Genomic DNA, 7681 nt, shown 5'->3' with positions numbered 1-7681 from the left:
TCCCCGGATTCCTACCGCAGACTCTGAACATTTTCATCTGGTTCTTCGCAACTAGCTAACCGTAATCCCGGGTGACTACTCCTGGCTAGCGTTTCCATCCCGGAGCAAGCACCAATTAGCTTGAAGCTAGCCTGGCTAGGGCTCCTGGGCTACCACCGAAGCCCACTCCTGGGTTACAATATCCGGACCCCTTCTACTGCCGGTACGGGGCACGGAACCCCACCGATCCTCTACGACTGGAATACTGACATAATCTGCCCGAGGATTCCAACAGGCCCCTCAGGCGTGACGTCCGCTGAAGGCCCCTTCTGCTAACCCTGGCCTACTAGCTACCTGGAGCAACTTGGAATCCTACTAATCCACGACTGGTTTATCAACGTCACCGCACGAAGAGCAGAATTACTCACCAATTTACCAGCATCGGACTGTCTCTCGACAACAACGCCGGATTCCTGCCGTAATCCCTGAGCCACTACTTCTGATCCTCACAGCTAGCTTGCAGCTAGCGCAGCTAGCGCCACTGCCACGAAGCTAGCACCAGTTAGCAAACACAATTCTACAATTCACAACCTCTCTTTCGCCATCGCCATCCTGCTTGGATTCTCTGTCGACACGACCACGTCTGGTCTGCAGACGAATACCCCATCCGCTGTGCCCTCAACCGGCCTCCGTCTGAGCAGACCCCCTCCGTCTGAGCAGACCACCCCCGGGCTACTAACTTTAAAACGCCGCGTGCTAGCTTAGTGGAGGCCTCCCTGCTCCATCTACGGCTGCCCCCTGGACACTATGATCACTTGGCTACATAGCTGATGCCTGCTTGACTGTCCATTAATTCACGGTACTCCATTCTGTTTATTTGTGTTTTATCTGTCGGCTCTGTGCTTTAACTCAGGATCTGTGTGTAGTTAATCCGACCCTCTCTGCCTAGTCGTCGCCATTTTTACCTGCTGTTGCTGTGTTAGCTGACTAGCTGCTGTTATCTCACCTGTTGTTTTAGCTAGCTCTCCCAATCAAGACCTGCAATCTCTTTATGCCTTATTGTATGTCTCTCTCAAATATCAATATGCCTTGCATACTGTTGTTCAGGCTAGTTATTTACATTTACATTTACATTTAAGTCATTTAGCAGACGCTCTTATCCAGAGCGACTTACAAATTGGTGCATTCAGCCTTATGATATCCAGTGGAACAACCACTTTACAATAGTGCATCTAACTCTTTTAAGGGGGGGGGGGGGTTAGAAGGATTACTTTATCCTATCCTAGGTATTCCTTAAAGAGGTGGGGTTTCAGGTGTCTCCGGAAGGTGGTGATTGACTCCGCTGACCTGGCGTCGTGAGGGAGTTTGTTCCACCATTTGGGTGCCAGAGCAGCGAACAGTTTTGACTGGGCTGAGCGGGAACTGTACTTCCTCAGAGGTAGGGAGGCGAGCAGGCCAGAGGTGGATGAACGCAGTGCCCTTGTTTGGGTGTAGGGCCTGATCAGAGCCTGAAGGTACGGAGGTGCCATTCCCCTCACAGCTCCGTAGGCAAGCACCATGGTCTTGTAGCGGATGCGAGCTTCAACTGGAAGCCAGTGGAGAGAGCGGAGGAGCGGGGTGACGTGAGAGAACTTGGGAAAGTTGAACACCAGACGGGCTGCGGCGTTCTGGATGAGTTGTAGGGGTTTAATGGCACAGGCAAGGAGCCCAGCCAACAGCGAGTTGCAGTAATCCAGACGGGAGATGACAAGTGCCTGGATTAGGACCTGCGCCGCTTCCTGCGTGAGGCAGGGTCGTACTCTGCGAATGTTGTAGAGCATGAACCTACAGGAACGGGCCACCGCCTTGATGTTAGTTGAGAACGACAGGGTGTTGTCCAGGATCACGCCAAGGTTCTTAGCACTCTGGGAGGAGGACACAATGGAGTTGTCAACCGGGATGGCGAGATCATGGAACGGGCAGTCTTTCCCCGGGAGGAAGAGCAGCTCCGTCTTGCCGAGGTTCAGCTTGAGGTGGTGATCCGTCATCCACACTGATATGTCTGCCAGACATGCAGAGATGCGATTCACCACCTGGTTATCAGAGGGGGGAAAGGAGAAGATTAATTGTGTGTCGTCTGCATAGCAATGTGGGGCACGTTATCATTGTTTTGGTTTGCAATGGACCCCGTTATCACGTTATCAAAGTTATCATTGTTTTGGTTTGCAATGGACCCCGTAGTTCCACTCTCCGTACCTCTGATACCTCCTTTGTCCCACCCCCACACATGCGGTGACCTCACCCATTGAGACCAGCATGTCCAGAGATACAACCTCTCTTATCATCACCCAGTGCCTGGGCTTGCCTCCGCTGTACCCGTGCCCCACCATACCCTGGTCTGCACATTATGCCCAGAATCTATTCTACCACGCCCATAAATCTGCTCCTTTTATTCCTTGTCCCCAACGCTCTAGGCGACCAGTTTTGATAGCCTTTAGCCGCACCCTCATCCTACTACTCCTCTGTTCCTCGGGTGATGTGGAGGTAAACCCAGGCCCTGCATGTCCCCAGTCACCCTCATTTGTTGACTTCTGTGATCGAAAAAGCCGTGGCCTCATGCATGTCAACATCAGAAGCCTCCTCCCTAAGTTTGCCTTACTCACCGCTTTAGCACACTCTGCCAACCCTGATGTCCTTGCCGTGTCCGAATCCTGGCTTAGGAAGGCCACCAAAAATTCTGAGATTTCCATACCCAACTATAACACTTTCCGTCAAGATAGAACTGCCAAAGGGGGAGGAGTTGCAATCTACTGCAGAGATAGCCTGCAAAGTTCTGTCATACTTTCCAGGTCTATGCCCAAACAGTTCGAACTTCTAATTTTAAAAATTAATCTCTCCAGAAATAAGTCTCTCACTGTTGCCGCCTGCTACCGACCCCCCTCAGCTCCCAGCTGTGCCCTGGACATCATCTGTGAATTGATCGCTCGCCAGGGCGCTTCAGAGTTTGTTCTGTTAGGTGACCTAAACTGGGATATGCTTAACACCCCGGCAGTCCTACAATCTAAGCTTGATGCCCTCAATCTCACACAAATCATCAAGGAACCCACCAGGTACAACCCTAAATCTGTAAACATGGGCACCCTAATAGACATTATCCTGACCAACTTGCCCTCCAAATACACCTCTGCTGTCTTCAATCAAGATCTCAGCGATCACTGCCTCATTGCCTGTATCCGCCACGGGTCCGCGGTCAAACGACCACCCCTCATCACTGTCAAACGCTCCCTAAAACACTTCTGCGAGCAGGCCTTTCTAATCGACCTGGCCCGGGTACCCTGGAAGGATATTGACCTCATCCCGTCAGTTGAGGATGCCTGGTCATTCTTTAAAAGTTACTTCCTCACCATATTAGACAAGCATGCTCCGTTCAAAAAATGCAGAACCAAGAACAGATATAGCCCTTGGTTCACTCCAGACCTGACTGCCCTCGACCAGCACAAAAACATCCTGTGGCGAACTGCAATAGCATCGAAGAGCCCCTGCGATGTGCAACTGTTCAGGGAAGTCAGGAACCAATACACGCAGTCAGTCAGGAAAGCAAAGGCCAGCTTTTTCAAGCAGAAATTTGCATCCTGTAGCTCTAACTCCAAAAAGTTCTGGGATACTGTAAAGTCCATGGAAAACAAGAGCACCTCCTCCCAGCTGCCCACTGCACTGAGGCTAGGTAACACGGTCACCACTGATAAGTCCATGATAATCGAAAACTTCAACAAACATTTCTCAATGGCTGGCCATGCCTTCCTCCTGGCGACTCCAACCTTGGCCAACAGCCCCGCCCCCCCCGCTGCTACTCGCCCAAGCCTCCCCAGCTTCTCCTTTACCCATATCCAGATAGCAGATGTTCTGAAAGAGCTGGAAAACCTGGACCCATACAAATCAGCTGGGCTTGACAATCTGGACCCCCTATTTCTGAAACTGTCCGCCGCCATTGTCGCACCCCCTATTACCAGCCTGTTCAACCTCTCCTTCGTATCATCTGAGATCCCCAAGGATTGGAAAGCTGCCGCGGTCATCCCCCTCTTCAAAGGGGGAGACACCCTGGACCCAAACTGTTACAGACCTATATCCATCCTGCCCTGCCTATCTAAGGTCTTCGAAAGCCAAGTCAACAAACAGATCACTGACCATCTCGAATCCCACCGTACCTTCTCCGCTGTGCAATCCGGTTTCCGAGCCGGTCACGGGTGCACCTCAGCCACGCTCAAGTTACTAAGCGATGTCATAACCGCCATCGATAAAAGACATTACTGTGCAGCCATCTTCATCGACCTGGCCAAGGCTTTCGACTCTGTCAATCACCATATTCTTATCGGCAGACTCAGTAGCCTCGGTTTTTCTAATGACTGCCTTGCCTGGTTCACCAACTACTTTGCAGACAGAGTTCAGTGTGTCAAATCGGAGGGCATGTTGTACGGTCCTCTGGCAGTCTCTATAGGGGTACCACAGGGTTCAATTCTCGGGCCGACTCTTTTCTCTGTATACATCAATGATGTTGCTCTTGCTGCGGGCGATTCCCTGATCCACCTCTACGCAGATGACACCATTCTGTATACTTCCGGCCCTTCCTTGGACACTGTGCTATCTAACCTCCAAACGAGCTTCAATGCCATACAACACTCCTTCCGTGGCCTCCAACTGCTCTTAAACGCTAGTAAAACCAAATGCATGCTTTTCAACCGTTCGCTGCCTGCACCCGCACGCCCGACTAGCATCACCACCCTGGACGGTTCCGACCTAGAATATGTGGACATCTATAAGTACCTAGGTGTGTGGCTAGACTGCAAACTCTCCTTCCAGACTCATATCAAACATCTCCAATCCAAAATCAAATCTAGAGTCGGCTTTCTATTCCGCAACAAAGCCTCCTTCACTCACGCCGCCAAACTTACCCTAGTAAAACTGACTATCCTACCGATCCTCGACTTCGGCGATGTCATCTACAAAATAGCTTCCAATATTCTACTCAGCAAACTGGATGCAGTTTATCACAGTGCCATCCGTTTTGTTACTAAAGCACCTTATACGACCCACCACTGCGACCTGTATGCCCTAGTCGGCTGGCCCTCGCTACATGTTCGTCGTCAGACCCACTGGCTCCAGGTCATCTACAAGGCTATGCTAGGTAAAGTGCCGCCTTATCTCAGTTCACTGGTCACGATGGCTACACCCACCCGTAGCACGCGCTCCAGCAGGTGTATCTCACTGATCATCCCTAAAGCCAAAACCTCATTTGGACGCCTTTCCTTCCAGTTCTCTGCTGCCTGCGACTGGAACGAATTGCAAAAATCTCTGAAGTTGGAGACTTTTTATCTCCCTCAACTGTCACGATCTTTCAAGATCGAACCCAGAAGCAGACCAGGACAAGGAGCGTAGGAAGAAGGTGAGTATTTATTTACAGTGAAATGTGAAAAGGTAGATATATCCAGATGGCGTAGCGGGCAGCGGTGGTGAGTAGATGAGAGGAAATAGGTGAATCCAATGTAGTAGTAGAATCCTCTGTCAACCAGGCGGGAATGGAGTGAATGATCCAGGTGAGTAACTGAAGGCAAAACAAACGGAGGTAAGTTCAAGGCAAGCAATACGTAAATGAAAACAACAAAACAAATTCTATCCAACTGGAGTCTGGTACTCAGGCACAACATACTGTTCATGGCTAACGATCCGGCAGGGAATGGAAGTCAGGTCAGAGCTTTTGAAGGGTAGAGATGATGATCAGGACAGGTGTGCAGATTACTGACGGGAAACAGGTGCGGGTGAAATCAATCTCCCAATGAGCTAATTCGCCCGGCAACCAGACAGGGTGCGTTCCAGGACACCTGAAACACACTCCAGGACAGACACACAGGCAAACCCAGACTCAGGAAGCGGGATTCGTGACACTCAACAACTTTAAAAATCTGCTATCCGAGCAGCTAACCGATCGCTGCAGCTGTACATAGTCCATCTGTAAACTACCCACCCAATTTACCTACCTCACCCCCCATACTGCTTTTATTTATTTATTTTTCTGCTCTTTTGCACACCAGTATCTCTTCTTGCACATGATCATCTGATGATTTATCACTCCAGTGTTAATCTGCTAAATTGTAATTATTCGATTTATTGCCTACCTCATGCCTTTTGCACACATTGTATATAGATTCTCTTTTTTTTCTACCATGTTATTGACTTGTTTATTGTTTACTCCATGTGTAACTCTGTGTTGTTGTCTGTTCACACTGCTATGCTTTATCTTGGCCAGGTCGCAGTTGCAAATGAGAACTTGTTCTCAACTAGCCTACCTGGTTAAATAAAGGTGAAACAAAAAAAATAAAAAATAAAAATAATCTGAAGAACCCCAAAACGCCACATAACATTTAGGAAGTTGCTAGTAATATACCCTCCCTTTGCAACCCTGTGTCCATGATAACTTAAGAAATACATACACTTAGGTTGGAGGAATTAAAACTAGTTTTTCAACCACTCCACAAATGTCTTGTTAACAAACTATAGTTTTGGCAAGTCGGTTAGGATATCTACTTTGTGCATGACACAAGTAATTTTTACAACAATTGTTTACAGACCGATTATTTCACTTATAACTCACTGTCACAATTCCAGTGGGTCAGAAGTTTACATACACTAAGTTGACTGTGCCTTTAAACAACTTGGAAAATTCCAGAAAATTATGTCATGGCTTTAGAAGCATCTGATAGGCTGATAGGCTAATTAAAATCATTTGAGTCAATTGGAGGTGTACCTGTGGATGTATTTCAATACCTACCTTCAAACTCAGTGCCTCTTTACTTGACATCATGGGAAAATCAAAAGAAATCAGCCAAGACCTCTGAAAAAAAATTGTAGACCTCAACAAGTCTGGTTCATCCTTGTGAGCAATTTCAAAATGCCTGAAGGTACCACGTTCATCTGTACAAACAATAGTATGCAAGTATAAACACCATGGGACCACGCAGCCATCAAACCGCTCAGGAAGGAGACGTGTTCTGTCTCCTAGAGATGAACGTACCTTGGTGCGAAAAGTGCAAATCAATCCCAGAACAACAGCAAAGGACCTTGTGAAGATTCTGGAGGATACAGGCACAAAAGTATCTATATCCACAGTAAAATGAGTCCTATATCGACATAACCTGAAAGGCCGCTCAGCAAGGAAGAATCCACAGGGCAGAACTGAAAAAGCGTATGCGAGCAAGGAGGCCTACAAACCTGACTCCGTTACACCAGCTCTGTCAGGAGGAACGGGCTAAAATGCACCCAACTTATTGTGGGAAGCTTGTGGAAGGCTATCTGAAACGTTTGACCCAAGTTAAACAATTTAAAGGCAATGCTACCAAATACTAATTGAGTGTTAGTAAACTTCTGAACCACTGGGAATGTGATGAAAGAAACAAAAGCTGAAATAAATCATTCTCTCTACTATTATTCTGACATTTCACATTCTTAAAATAAACTGGTGATCCTAACTGATCTAAGACAGGGCATTTTTACTAGGATTAAATGTCAGGAATTGTGAAAAACAGAGTTTAAATGTTTTTGGCTAAGGTGTATGTAAACTTCCGACTTCAACTATATATACAGTACCAGTCAAAAGTTTGGACACACCTACTCATTTCAGGGTTTTTGTCACACCCTGATCTGTTTCACCTGTCTTGTGCTTGTCTCCACC

At 47.9% G+C, this 7681-nt stretch overlaps 1 long non-coding RNA gene across 1 annotated transcript; it reads right to left on the bottom strand.

Annotated features, from left to right (window-relative positions):
- Positions 1-5388: 5388 nt before the first annotated feature.
- Positions 5389-5890, bottom strand: LOC129822648 (uncharacterized). Its single transcript, XR_008754500.1, has 2 exons — positions 5663-5890; positions 5389-5557 (listed from the first exon to the last, which is right to left on the bottom strand). It is a non-coding gene; the product is annotated as an uncharacterized LOC129822648 (long non-coding RNA).
- Positions 5891-7681: the final 1791 nt, after the last annotated feature.

The sequence above is a fragment of the Salvelinus fontinalis genome, chromosome 24 (assembly GCF_029448725.1).
Source record: "Salvelinus fontinalis isolate EN_2023a chromosome 24, ASM2944872v1, whole genome shotgun sequence".
In the NCBI taxonomy this organism is placed as follows: domain Eukaryota; kingdom Metazoa; phylum Chordata; class Actinopteri; order Salmoniformes; family Salmonidae; genus Salvelinus; species Salvelinus fontinalis.
The sequence above is the reverse complement of the archived record's forward strand: the minus strand, read 5'-3'. Positions and strand labels throughout refer to the sequence as shown.